Source organism: Magallana gigas, chromosome 3 (genome assembly GCF_963853765.1).
Source record: "Magallana gigas chromosome 3, xbMagGiga1.1, whole genome shotgun sequence".
Lineage (NCBI taxonomy): Eukaryota > Metazoa > Mollusca > Bivalvia > Ostreida > Ostreidae > Magallana > Magallana gigas.
In genome coordinates, this window is record NC_088855.1 from 51,672,337 (window position 1) to 51,687,993 (window position 15,657).

The 15,657-nt window shown below is 31.2% G+C and overlaps 2 long non-coding RNA genes across 2 annotated transcripts; both read right to left on the reverse strand.

The window, feature by feature from the left end:
• Positions 1-1,235, reverse strand: LOC136274083 (uncharacterized). Its single transcript, XR_010712375.1, has 2 exons — positions 836-1,235; positions 1-447 (listed from the first exon to the last, which is right to left on the reverse strand). It is a non-coding gene; the product is annotated as an uncharacterized lncRNA (long non-coding RNA).
• A 9,834-nt stretch (positions 1,236-11,069) lies between these two features.
• LOC105319769 (uncharacterized) lies at positions 11,070-14,637 on the reverse strand. The gene is made up of 4 exons (XR_010711595.1): positions 14,182-14,637; positions 12,358-12,553; positions 12,100-12,127; positions 11,070-11,699 (listed from the first exon to the last, which is right to left on the reverse strand). It is a non-coding gene; the product is annotated as an uncharacterized lncRNA (long non-coding RNA).
• Between the last annotated feature and the right edge of the window lie 1,020 nt (positions 14,638-15,657).

Here is a 15,657-nt window from a genome sequence, read left to right on the forward strand (position 1 = left end):
TCAAGTGGAACATAACAATTCAATCAAATCAACATCAAAATACAGACTGATTATATTAAACACATTTGCTGAAAGAGAACAATTGTATAATACGCATTTTGGGGGGGACATGAATCAATAAAACAAAGTTTATCGTCGAGTCATTTTTTTTCTTTTTTCTTTGCTACAACACTGATTGAAAATTTTTACTAAACCACTAACTAAAAATTTATGACATATATCACTGACATTACCAAAAATGCGATGGCAATCTTACAACAAGCTAGCCACTAAATATTGATTGAAATAAAATGACAAACACCATCATCAATACAATAATAGCGATAGGTATGTTGGAATAACAAACACTTGTGCCATGGTTGAAGTTTGTCAATGAGTGATTCACGACTGCTGCATTCATAGGTTTGGTATCAAATCTTGCGGTTGTTACACTGGCTGTTGGTTGACCTTAAAATATAAATGTTTTTAACAATCAGTCATACTTTGTTGTCCTTCCCTTTAGTTTATTATATTAAACCAAGGAAATTTCATTTACTTTCAATGCCATCCGCTAATATCAAACATCACGCTGACTGTATTGGCATACTGTACACTATATCAGTTGGCAACTTGTGTATCATTCTCAGTGAAATGACTAAGTTGTAAAGTCGTAGCGACTCATTGTATGCCCAGCGCTTGGCTTTAAAATTGATGTTGCGGTGTTTTCGATTTCGATGTGTAATATTTCTTTCTCAACGTAAGGCTAAGTGAATTTTTTGAAAGACGGAATAGTTTTGCGATAATTTTTTTTGGTTAAAATCAGAACTTTAATAAAAGAAAAAATAAGTTTTCCTACCCATATTGTAGTGGATTGTAAGATTTCCCGAGCAGCAGGTTGTTGAATTTCTGTACAACAAAACAGAGTCTGAGTTTGTCACGGTCATGTTGAACTGTCTTGTATCTGTACAACCGGACCAGTCTACAGTTGTCACACTCACTGCTGTCCCAATATCAATATCAGAACATGAATTGCACCAATTTACGTATGAACAAAGAAAAAACTGGAAAGAAATGTCCATGTCTGGGCTCTTACATCGATTAAATTAAAGTTAGTGATGAATTGTATTGAAATCAATTTGTATCCGGTTGGTGAAAATGAATGTTTTCAATAAATCTGTGTATTTTAAGTAAATAGCATCGGAAACACAAATAAGGAAATATAAGCATACATTGATGCTGTACGGAAACAGATTGACAATCACACGGCGCAATGTATATCATATAAACATGTAAAATGCATTTTAATGACCAGCGTCTCGATTGATTACATCATCTCGAAGAGCTTGTTTGTTTATTTAAACTTGCAAGGAGATAACAACAATATATTGTTAAAAAACGACAGAAATCACTGGTGATGGAAAGATTTCATTCGATAACTCTTATCGAGTGTTTAAAACGGATGTAACATCTGTTTTCCGTCGCAGTATTTGTTTTACTTTACCCCAATTGTTATTATAAACCATTATCATGATGTAATCATGTTTAAGTTTGCCTTGTTTGGCAACAGTTCTAATATCTTTGTATTCACGAGACTGACATTCATTTTTAATTTTAAACGCTTCTACAACGTTTTCAGCATTTTCATAATGGTTCGAAACCTTACAAAAGATTAATATCTTTGATGGTACAGTAATAAATATACTGAAATGAATGGAAAATGCACTCTTTAAACTTAGCTCATTACTACCTTTGCTTACAGTGCCAACTTTTTTTCCTGTAAAGAAATTTTGTTGTGTCTTTAGTCTGCCTGGTGAAATATTTAGAAAATAAAGTAAATTGTAAACAGTGTCCCAGTATATCTTAAATTTCAAAAGGTACGACCATCATTACATATTTGGTCGGAGCATAAGACGAGTTTCGCATGTTTGGGGGGTCGCTAGAGGGATGGATCTCTGCTGAAGTTAAATGCTCTGCTAGACGGCTTCTTCTGGTTATCTTGGAAATTTTGTCTTTCCGTCCTTAAGAAGATTATAAAGATAATTCAGTTATGATATATACCAATATACACATAATCGAATGTTAATTGTTCCGTTTCTTGAAAGTAAAATACCCTTTAAATTACGTTTCATTTATCTCTCTAGGGTCATTCTTTTGAATTTCTTCGTAAATAATAATTGTATTGCAACGCCTGTCAAGTAAAATATATAACTCCAAGAATAATTTAACACACTAGATTCTGTCATTAGATAGTTAAACTTGCAATATCCCTAAAACACACCCTTTTTTCTAGAGAAACAAACAAGAACCCAAATTAACATTTATTACCTAATAAAAAGGATTTTATTAAAACCGATGTATTGAACTGCCGGTCAATATGATATATTGGACCGGCAACGTATTTTGGAAAAAAAACCATCTGGTTTTCAAATTCATATGTAATAACAATTTTGAATACTTAGTACTATAATGGAATTAGGTAAAAAAAAAATCATAATTATTAAATGCCTGAGCAATCAATAGACTAGAATATTTTTCAATTGAGATAGGGAGTGAGTCAGTGTGTTTAATTGTCTGTGGCTGTTGGCCTCGGGCAATCTCATACATTAAGCTGTTCAAAACTCGAAGGTCAAAATATACTTCAACGATGACTGCTCATGATTGAATAATTATAAATGCTAAAACGGATTGGCAGACAAAAAATTCCTGTCTTCCACCTTCCTTCCTGAGCATTTAGATGCAGAGATAGGAAAGGGCTTGTTATTGGCTTGCATGTTAGTGTTTCGGGGCTTATGGCTTAACAAAATGTCACTACAATGCTTTGTGAATAAACACAAACCACGGCTGTGGCGCAGTGTATTTTGTTTCTTTTTTCGATATTTAAAGGCAGTATTGAGCAATTTCAAATTAACTTAAATTAAAACCCCTCTCGGCTCGACATCGTCTTAGATTGCCTACAATTAATACATCAATTAATTGAAGCCATAAAAAGAATTGGAAACACGTTTTTGCAACTTTTCTGTTTTTCCTTCATCAATAAAACACTTGCTTTTTCCAAAAGTAGAGAAATTGTATGGAATAGTATTTTCATATTGTGCTCACTTCACATATTATTTGATTAGGCGCCGCTTTTTACATTTTCTCTAACTCAGGATTTACAATTTTTGTTGCTTATCGTAATCGTACTGTAATTTTGTCTACTAATCGTACCATCATAAAAAAGTGTTGAAGAATATTTTGAAAAATAAATTTTTCACCATATAATCAATATATCCCCTGCCAACTCTTCGGAAGGAAAAAGGATTCGACAACTACGTAAAAACTCCCGGTAGATAATTTGTACAATAGGGTGGTCAAAAAATAATATGAAAGATATCGATGACATCAATATATATCATATTTTAATAATCAAATGCTTAATAATTCTACTTTACATATACATGCTAGTGTTGGATTCATTTTCTCAAATTGTTATCAGCGTAACAATTATTTTTATTGATATATATTCAATTCCCTCATCTGTGTCTCGGATATTTTAATAAACATTCAGACAATTATAAAATGATTTAATCATACCGACATTGTAGTGGATTGTAAGATTTCTCGAGCAGCAGGACGTTCAATTTGTGTACAACACAACAGAGTCTGCGTTTGTCACAGTCATGTTGTACTTTCTTGTATCTGTACAACCAGACTAGTCCACAATTGACACATTGACTAAATTTTAAATGATAAATTTAGTATAACATTTGTTTGATTGCAGAATAAGTTTTGAATCCCTGAAAATAAGTTCAAAAGGCATAAATCTGTAAAAAATCATTAGACTGGAACCAAGTTTAATCTGACCTATATTTTATAATAAATTAACCTTATTATACATAAAAAATGAACTTTACATATACATCACTTTAAAAGTTAGCGAGCGGAAAACACGAATTTTCCAATTATTCCCTAAGTGCAAACGACACAACCCTGTCAAACTTCATTTGAACGGAACTAAATTCAAACTCAAAATGTTTATTCATTAGACACTTCCACATCATAGTTGAGTGTGTGCAACGGTTGTTGAGATAATTATCGGGAAGTAAATGATGACGGATGACAGAAGAACGGAACGAGGTAACATTATATTCCCCGGGCATTTAATTACGGAAGCATAAAAATCCTATTAACAGATCTTATACACGTGATTAAAACATCCCGTTAAACGGTTGGATCAATGTATAAACATTTGAAAATTTATAATCATAGTTGTATTGACATGATCAAGCGAAACAGACATCACAGTAGATACACACGTTTTATCTTAAACGTACGAGTTTGTGAAGCGTTATCAGCATGCCGTGAGGTTTTTCTTTTGTTATCCTTTATTTATGTGATAAATAAAAAAAATGACATTAACAAACCGTGAACCATCTCAAAAATTCATTAAACGAAATGCAAATTCAAAGCAGAGCAACACGGACTTCCAAAAAGATAGAGCTAGGATCAGGTGCCTAGAAGAAGTGAGCATCCTTTGCTGACCAGCAACACCTGCCGTGTGCTCTTTGTCGTAATCGGGAAAAAAAGAGGAAAAGTCCGTACACAATTAGGTGATTAATTATGGTCTAACAAATCCCAGTGGAAGATTGTATTTGCTGACAAGGTTGTTGTGTTGACCAGAGAACTTACGAAAACATGACTTCAAACGAGACTGTTGATAGTCCTGTTTTATCAACTTGTTTGTCAGTAGCTTGCTTCGTCTTAGAAACTGTTCATACGAAGAGCATGCCATTGCGTATCGAATAAACTGAAAGACAAAAGCACCATATGCAGGTGATGAAGGTATTTTGCTACATAAGCAATGAAAGTTGACTATAGAAAAATTGAAGTCATCACGTATATTATAAAGTTTTGTTGTTAAGTTACCATTAACGTTTATGTCCAGTAAAATATCCAAATACCATTGTAAATCACAAGTATGACAATTAATCACAATAATAGGAAAGTCAATCAACAATATGCTGACCTCAAAATTAATAATTGAAAGATTGTGACAAGTAGCATTTTCGGCAAAACGAGAAGTTAATTCACAGCCTCTTTTGCAAAGTGATAGCTCATGTTTGATATTTGTGCTCAATTGAAGAATACATGTATTATCAAGTAGAGTTAATTTTCTTTTTCTTCCCTAACATAAGGAGTCGTCCATACCATGTGACCAATATTATTCACTCGTTAAATCGATATCAGCCCAAAATTAATGAACCAAAAGTGTATTCAAAGCGACTTTAAACCAAAAAAAAAACAAAAAAACCTCGGAGTCAGTGAAATTGTAAAATAATTGTAATTGGTAACCATGGAGTCAATTTTCATGGAGGATATTTTGTGCTTTATATCTTTTATATTTAAATGTTTTTCTTCCAATTAAATATAAATAAATTACATAATATTCTTTGTGTTCATTCAAATGTTCTCCAGAACTTGCAAAGGGCATAGATGACACAACAGATGGCACCAACACACGCCAACACAATGACAGCGATGATTATTCTAAAATATGAATTTTTCACGCTCCTCTCAAAGTTGATCCTTTGTGTCGTTTTATGGATTCTGACGTCAGTTTCAGTTGATTTCTGTACGAACGAAAATTTACTTTCAATCATGATGCAAAGAAAGCGAAATTAGCAAATTAGATCAGGTTAGTTTTTGTAATTGTTATGCATGTTTAGTTTTAGATAATGCATAACTGTAAAAATTCGTGTATCTAGCTTACTGACATTGTAGTATATTGTAAGATTTCCCGAGCAGCAGGACGTTGAATTTCTGTACAACACAACAGAGTCTGAGTTTGTCACGGTCATGTTGTACTGTCGTGTATCTGTACATCCGGACCAGTCTACAGTTGACACATTCACTGCTGTCTCCAAGATGACGTTAGAACACGAACTGCACCAGTTCACGTAAGAACAAAGAAGTATTTGAAAGCTGAATTCCATAACTCATTAGCGGAAGTGAAAAGACTATCGTAAACGTTACCAGAATTTTGTGTCGACTTTTTTGTCATCCCTTAAAGATAGAAATTATTGCATTTGTTGTTTGCGTGTTTGAATAATCACAGACCAGGAAGTAAAGCAAATAAAGGACGTGAAATATTAACCTAATTAAGAATATTTACATTTTTAAATATGTTTCCTTACATGAACTTATAGAATAGCAAAAACGTTTAATTCTGTATGAACTTTTTCGTGACGTCACAATGTTTATAGCAAGCGCATACGCTTGTCGCTTGGATTATTGTAAACATAAAATCTCGGTAAATCTAACAGTTCTGAACGATTTGTCTATTTCAAACGTAAATATAAGTAATAAACAGTAATGTTAAAAAGTTCACCGGGATATGAAGTTGGTTGGTACGTGATCAAATCTACTGAGAAGCCCTTCGGGCTTCACAGGCTCAATCATGTGACACACCAAATTCATATCCCGGTGAACGTTTTAAATTGCTGTTTTTTTCTTAAATGAAAATAAACAGCAATTTAAAAAATCAATACTTGATTAAAAAAAAGCTGAGTTACCTTTTAAAAATGAGTTCAGTATATTTCATCCTTATTTTTATCTATATTCACACTCAAAATCAAATCATTTTTGTGATAGAGAAATATGGTTCCTGATGGATGAAAACAATTATATTATTAACAGTAAAATGGTGCAATAAGCAAACACAGATGTAATGTTCATAAATGAAGGCGGGTTTTTTTGCTTTTAGTCATTTTTAACATTTATCTTAAGTACTTAAATCTTTTAATAGTTCATATTTTCATATATTCTATTAAACCAGATACAATTTAAAAAAGGAAAATCTAGTTCAAAATAAGTGATCGGTCGCACAGCAAAAACTACGCAGTATTTGAAAACAAATTAATCGTTATGTTGTCGCTGTTTCTTTTTATAGTTCTCTTTGTAGCTTTAGTTGTGGTGATTGTTTTGTTCTTCATTTTATCTAACTTATTTTGTTCCGAAGAAAATATTGTTGTCCCGATAAGTTCTCATTTTTCATTGCTCTTGTATACTTACATACTATGTTTTGACCATTAAAAAGCTTAATTACAATTAACATACATACACTCAATTACTATTTAAGCCCTTATATAAACAAACTTTCTTAGAATTTTCCATAACCCTACCGGCACACACAGTTTTTAAAGTGATATTTCTTGTGCTAAATTGGTTTTGAGAACAAGTGGTTATTGATACTTTGATTATTTATGTTTTATATAAAGTTATAGTTTGAGAAATCATGAAACATTTCCCTCACCTAAGGGTGAAAGTTTCTGTGCAATGATATGTAAAAGCTAGCACAAACTCTTCGATAGAAATTATATGTAAGCGTGCCAACAATGGCAAACAGGTGCAGTGTTTCAAATTTTTAAATAAACAACCATTTAATGAATTTATTACCTAGATTTACGTGAGTAATGCATGCAAGTATCCTGGTTACATTGTATAGAGGCATAAAAATCAAACTCAATTTTAAAGAAATATACAGTGGGATAATACTTGATTTTATTCGGTTGTTTTATTTGTATATTAGTTGAGATGTAACTGCCTGTCCTGACCCGGGACAATCACACATTGTGAAGGGGGACATATCTCTGAATTCAAAAGAAAAATTCGAAACCAAAGTATTTTTTTATTTGATGTGATCTTGTTGAAACATCCCCCGGTTATAATAATTGTATTCATACTTTTAAGGAATTATCTTGAGAACGTATCAGATCCAAATTATATTTTCCTTAAGGACGAGTACGATAGGGGAAAACCGTTTAAATTCAACCCCATCATTATCTATAAATCTATCTTAACAAACTCAATCTTTAGCTTCGTATTATAAAACACAGCGTTTCAAAAATAATTCTTCAGAACAGAACGAAAAAGGCCTAGTAAAACCAAGCTGGGAAAGAATGACTGATTGATAGAAAGATTACACCCACTTATGTCCCCGGTTCTACGGTAGGAAACTCATAATGAAAGAAAGTCTTTCAAAAATTGAAGATACTAGAGCGTTTTAACAGACATCTATAATAGAATCTGTAAACAAATCTAATTATTTCATATACAATGGAATAAAATCACGATTTGTTTGATACGTGTATTAGATTTTTTTTTATTTATAGATAAATTTCAACACCATTATTTTTGGTGCATTTACAAGTCATTTTCTTCCATTTCTGGATTTGTTACAATACAATCTATTTATCTGCTAAAATTACCCTGCACTTTATTTAAATAGTGTTTCAAACATTATAAACTCTTGTTTTAATTAAAGTCTATAAACAAAAAAAAACACACAGAAAAAAACTGTTGTACGAGGGTTGTTCGGAAATAATCGAGACATTTACTCTTACTCCCTTGGGGAAAAAGATAAATCATTGAAATTTCACCTATAAATAAACCATAATGTCTTTTATTAACGATACATTTTTGAAGTTAATTACATCATTTGTTCATTCCTGGTAAGCTAGGAAAGTTGCTTACATCCAATGACATCCGAATTCATCGCAACGTCATATTAACGTTTTTTTTCCTTTGTCCTTTGTTATAAACACCTTTCAAACGAACGGGGAACATGAACTTTTCTTCATTTTTCATCGTTTCTTTTTATTTCAAAATCACAACAGTTACAGATACTTTCTATTCTTGATTTATTGTTTTATTTAATTGAGCTATATCTTCCAAAAAGTCAGATTACTGTAAAACTTCTCTTACATTCATTCTGTACATATCTTAAAAATGTTAAAATAAGTTTTTGTTGTAAAAAAAAGTATTTGATATTTAGTCCCTTTGTTTTAATTCTAGTAAAAAAAAATCGACAAATAAACTCCGATTAACTGAAGCTTTTGACCCCATTTCAACGTATAGTTTTAATTTAATCAATTTCATGGCCAAAAAAGGTCTTCTTTCGAGATTCATACCAATTTTATGTATATTCGCTGCGCCGCCTTGACGTCAGAATTCAATAGTTTGTCTCTGTCAGATTTCAATTGCTTGGTAAATATTTTAGTACTCTCTTCGTATTTCAAATCGAACACTAGCAAAACTTACAAAAAAGATAGTCACAATAAATAGCAAAATGAACATACATAATTTAATTTCTTTTTTCATGAATTGTAGGTTTAACACCACTTAAAAAGAGGATGTTTATTTTTAAAATTCCAGGTTTGTGCCTGCGCCGGGTATCCCGACCACCGATTTGTTTATGTACTGTCATAAATAAACTATTTATTATTTTGTAATATTATTTTGCTTAATTATTCGTTCAGGATTATTCGATGTTTATGTCAATTTTCATTAAAATTCGCCACTTGGAAAGAGAGAAATTTGTGTTGTGTCAATAATTTCCGAACAACCCTCGTAAATTTAACCAAAAATAATTAAACATGATAGGAATTTCCGCATTTCAAAAAAGCAAAAAAATAATTTGCCTTAAGTAATGTTCTATTTTGTCGGACAATCTTCCTTAGTGCGATGGATTGTTTTAATGATTGTGTCGGTTTTATTTTACGTGTTTAGTTTTGAGGTGAAAACAAATGTAAACTTCCGCCCTTTGTTTTGTACTTTCGAGAGTAAGATAATCCTTGTGGTACAGTGCATAACAATTAACTTTGCATAATATACCAAATGGTTAAATCAAACACAAATTTTAAAACGTGAAAATATAGGAATTTTAAGTTTACTTAAAATGCTTTATATATATTGATTTTACAATTTCGCACTACGAGTTATCGCACTTTTAAATGTGTATTATCAAGAAGAAGAGAGTGCTCTATTTGGTCACGTAATGTTGGTGTCATCATTTGACCAATAAAATTAAACGCAGGAATTCTAGCGACTCTCTTTGTTTAGAAAGAAGCGCTAATTCATTTTTTTTCAGGACGCCGCACGGGTAACACCTTTGAATACTGATTCTGTTCCTTCGGACCATTTCTTTAAAAATCCACCACCTCCCCTCCACCTTTCTAGTGTTAAATATTTTATATTATTTTCTTAATTTTTCGTTTTTTTTTTCTTTTTTCATGCATGTATTTTATTGTAGATGTACAGAGCGTTTTCAGACGACAAGGAATTTGTTTGACGATATTACGTAACCAATTTTCGATTTCAGTTTCTCAATACAGCCAATTAATAAAATTCATATTTGTGTATTATTATTAATCACTATTCGGAAATTAATTTTAGTTACATCATATTAGGATCAAATGCAGAATTGTGACATAATTCAATTAAAATTCAATTGTAGTATTACGTTATATAATTTTATATAACTTTACGCAATGTTATGTAACAATTAAAGTCACGCTGGTGGCAAAGAGCAACATATACAATGTCTTGTTTTGTTTATATACACTATATTATGTATCGAAAGATGGTGTTGATGGTCATACGTAAAATAAACTACATAAGTTAAAGCTCTTTCATACGGAAATCAATTATGGATAAAAATAGTTTAACCCAATCTGCAACCGCAAGATAAATTAATAAATCATTTTTTCCGCCAAATTTCTGTTATACTTGTTTAGTTTTTATTATAACATAAGCCGAAAGTTTTTGACCAAAAATAACAATAGAAACGATGCCAATTTTACAATAGGTTAGCCAATAAAACATTCATTGAAAAATTATGACAAACGTTAGTGACATCATAAATATGACAATAATTAACACTGATTCCATGATTTTGTCCGAGTGGTCTATGGCCACTGCGATCAAAGGTTTGGTATAGAATCTTGTTGTTGATATATTGTTTGTTGACCTCCTTAGAAACAAAAGTAGATTTTCAACCATCATGCGGTAGAAACTGAAGATTATCATTTACATCTTTAAATAAAACTTTATATTCATTCTTTTCTTAATCCTATAGTTTATCAAACCCATGTAAGGAAAAGAAAATTATGATCACCATTGCGCTGATTTTGTACTATAATTGTAGCTTGCAATACCTGCATATCATTGTTATCGACAGATCTCAATTATTAAGAAGGAGCAACTCTTTATGTTACCCGCACGTAGCATCAGCATTAAAGTTTTGTGAATTTATCACCATATATTACATATGGTTGGATAGTATAACTCTCAGCTTCATGGTCATGTTCGTAAATCATATATGTAAATTAGTAAGTCTTCCTCTATCATTTGATGACGTTTCAAATAAGCTGATGCTTTGAAGAAAAATAGCAAGATTAACTCCAAAATAAATGTTTAAATAAATTTTGATATCATTTTATTAATTGCATGTTGAGCTTTCTAGGCACATATTGTTTTGAAATAAAAAAAAAAAAAGAAAATTAAATCTGCTATGCACACTCACAAAAAAGAATATTCAATATTTCCATGTAAAATTCTAAATTAGGCTAGCACGCCTATTGTTCACTTCTCCTTCAAATTTTTTTTATACATTAATTTCAAGGAGAGAATGATAATAATGTAATAATATCTGTTTTTAATATAATATAATAATATCAGTTTTACGCCATTTGTTAACAGTGGGTCGGATTTCCTTGTTTGGCATTAGCTGTTATATTTTCGTATTCTTTCGATTGGCATTGAATGGATAATTGTGTAGGAATAAGACTTGTTCTCTGCAAATCCAAGTAGTTATTTGTCATTGTCAAAAATCTACCCCCAACCAACGTTGTCATTTGAGATTCTTCAGTAGCGTTAATAGCATCTTCATAATTGTCTGGAGCCTGAAAAATCAATCCTTTTTAAAATATGTTTCATTGAAAAGATAACAAATACATTAATTGATGCAGCAACACTTATATAACAGATTTGTGGTTCATTCAATGTGATGAAAAGTTATTTTGAAAATTTTAAAGAATTAAAAACAACCTTTGTTCGAAGGGGCACGATGACGTCAAAAACATCACGTCAAAGTGACGCATGCACAATTCATTAAAATTGTAGATTAATAAAATGATAGTAATAATTTGATGTTAAATTAAAAGCTTTGGCAAAACTCGTATTTTTTTATTGATGCATATATGTTTCTTAGTGGAAAATGCACTCTTTGGAAATTCATTTACAATAAGGCATGGTTTTTTTAATTATCGCGCCAATTTTTGTTATAATTTTAAAACAACAAACCTTCTGTTCCAGTGCCGACTTTGTTTTTCTGAAAAGAGTTTAAACGAAAAACGTTTTGGTGGTATGGGGACAAATTAAAAAAGAAGTTAAAAAGTAAAGCACATTTGACATTTCTAAATGTTACGTGTCAAAATGGTTTTGATAAAAAGCCTAGATTGTAATTTCCTCGTGTCAATGCTAGAGAACTGTGGAATTTTCAATAATTACAATTTTGCATACATTATATCTAACTGTACTGAAATTTAGATTTATTCATACCTATAATGTCTATGGAATAGAAAGCAGACACCCAAGATGACTAGCAATGGTGCACATCCAAGTACTGTAATCATCTTATACATGATTAAAGTATCAGACGATTTTAGGATCTCTGTAGAATTACTAGTGGGATGAAACACTGCGGTTGTAAAATGCTCTGTTAGGAGGCCTTTCCTGGTTACCTTGGGACTTCTGACTTTTCACGAATTAAAAATATATAAATCTATCTCAGTTATGTTATAAATCAATCAACACAAAATAAAATCTACATTTTCTCTATTCTTGAAAATGAAAGATATGCCAATATAAGTTCAAAATGTTAAAGAAGAGATATCAGATAGGATTACTCTGTTGATCTCTTTACAATAATAATTATATTTCAGTGCTATTCCGTTAAATTATACCTTTCGAAGGGTTTTTTTTTAACAAACTAGATGCTGTCAGTTGACAACAATGCACTCAGTTATTTCTTCATACCCGGAAAACATTCAAAACTCCATAATTGACATATTAAAAATATTCAAGAACATGTACAAATTAAACATACAATGTTTAATTAAGTATGGGCCAAGTGTTTTCAATGAGATGGGTACTAAACAGGAGGGCAGACACAAAAAAATCCACCTCCAATCCCAACATACAATTTTTCAAATGTGAAATATAAGGGCTTGTTGTGAATTATTGCATATTAGTATTTCATGAGTCATGATTGAGCAAAATAACATTTAAATGTTTTTTGAATGCAAAACAATCATGGGGTTGTATATTTCGTAACCTTTTATCCAGTAATGGACGTAAAGAGGGTTAGCTAGTATTAGGCTTTTTCAAATGAAGTAATAAAATAACAATTTGGGGCTCGTCGTCGTCTTGGACCTACGTTGTAATAGTTTTGATTCATTATAGGTAATTGAATAATAAACCAAAAGGATATAAAACAATTTTTTGTTAGAGTAAGACTGAGATCTTCGCAATTACCCATAACTTTAAAGAAACTGTCATGAAAGAATTTAGCTTATTGATCATTTTTCAATTAGCAGGACCTGACATTTGTTCCTTTTACTTAGAGTTTTTAATTTTACAATATTATGTTGCTTATCGTAATCATACGAAAATAAATTGTTTTAAAACTTATAAAGAGTGGACTGTGTTTTAAAAAAGGATTTTTTTTCACCTAATAATCAATATACCTCCTTATAACCGTAAAGAGAAGCAGAGAGTCCACAATTTTGCAAGAAAACCCCAGTGGATTATTTGTGAACAATGTATACTAGTACTTATTTTAAAGATACACAAGAACATGAGAGTGAAGACCTATTTTTTGGATAAATAAAACATCTATTTTTTTAAAATATCGACTTCCATTTTTTTATGCATCAAAACTGTTGCTAACTCGCACAAATACATAAGCCTTTAATGAACCCGTCTTAAAGATTCCATCTTATATGCATGCAAGAGTTGGGTTATTTTAATACGCATTTCTTATCAACGTAAAGATTATTTCATTAATATATTATACACAATAAAAAAATTTTAAGCAAAAAATAAATCGACTTCTTATTTACCAGGAGGTATACTACCTTGATACATAGTCTTTTTAATCTATTACTAAATTACATTTTGTCATAATCTTTCGTTGATTTTTATCTCCTTGTTCACCCAATGAGGATTTTGGTCAGTAGCAACTATTGTTTTCCGTCCCATTCTGACCAGTAAGGGTAAACTCTTCCACGACGAACTCTTTGATTATGTCAAAAGTAACTACACTATCTATATGTCAGAAATATAAATTAACATTAAAGAATAATTTGAATTATTTAATCTTACCTTCATTGTAGATAATTGAAAGATTTCCCGAGCAGCAGGTCGTAGAATTTCGGTACAACACAACAGAGTCTGAGTTTGTCACGGTCATGTTGTTCTGTCGTGTATCAGTACATCCGGACCAGTCTACAGTTGTCACATTTACTGCTGTCTCCAAGATGACGTTAGAACATGAACTGCACCAATTCACATAAGAACAAATAAATAATTGGAAACTCATCTCTGAAGGTGAAATAAAAGAATATTTTTATATGATACTAATGATGGCATAACTTTTCATCCTTGTTGATAAATATATCAAAATCGCAGTGATGTTTCATTTCATTACAATCAAAACAGGATAAAGTCAATTATATCAATATATTTATAATTTTGGAAATAAAAGGCTGAAAACAACTGGTACTGTTCAATTCTGAATATCCGTTCCATCTCCAATATGTAATATTTTGCAAAATAATTTTTTAAAACCTGTAAATAAAACTTTTTATGTCAAGAAATTCGTATCATTTAAGTCTTTTTATTCTATCATTATCGTGTTTCTTAAATTGTATCTTTATATCTACAATTTACTCTTAATTTTTCTTTTCTTGTCCGTCCAATGAGGATGGTGGTCAGAAACCACTTCTGTTACATCCTCCACACACAATAAGGTTGTAATTTTCCACGATGGACTCTGATTGTATATAATCTAGCTCCCAAAACATATGGTTGTGAGCAAACCTTGAAGTTGAAAGGATAAATGAAAATCGTCCATGCGACAAGACGCGTTTTACAGAATTTTGATTGCGATATGTAAATATGTAATAGGATAAGTTTTTCTGTGTCACTGTTATGCTAGTAGAAATGATATCTGACATCGGACCAAGTTTTAAACCCACCACTGAGCAATGGGTTGTCTAGTCCTCCTCTGACTATACATTTAAGTTCCTTGGACATCTGTGTTTTGCAACCATTCATAAACAATAAAATAATTTACTTTCCTTTGGTTAGAATATTCTTTTCCGGATTCTGTTGAAATTATTGAGAACGGAGTGATAGATACTTGCAAAACAATTAGAACTCTCTTTTTGGGCTCTCTGTATTGCAAAAGGTTTGAATTGTTATTTCATTTTTTTCAAAATTCGTTTGAATGAATTTTACTTAAGTGTGAACGAGTTCTATTTCGTTGGCACGAATTTACAAAACAGATCTCAGGCATATGCCCTATTATCATAACGATACGTTACTTTCATAAGGGAGAGGTCATAATTGCAATAAGGTACATGTACATCAGTGACACAAAATATTGTACATAAAACAATTTACTGTACCATCAAATGTTTCCCTGTTATGTACCTCGTTATTCTTTTCCAGTCGGATTTCAGTATTTTCCCATCTTGTTTGATTTTTCACCATAATGAACAGCAGAAATATCAATTTCAATTGTATGATTTCCTCGATGGCATCGTTTATTGATGTATTCATGTTTAATTCTGTGGA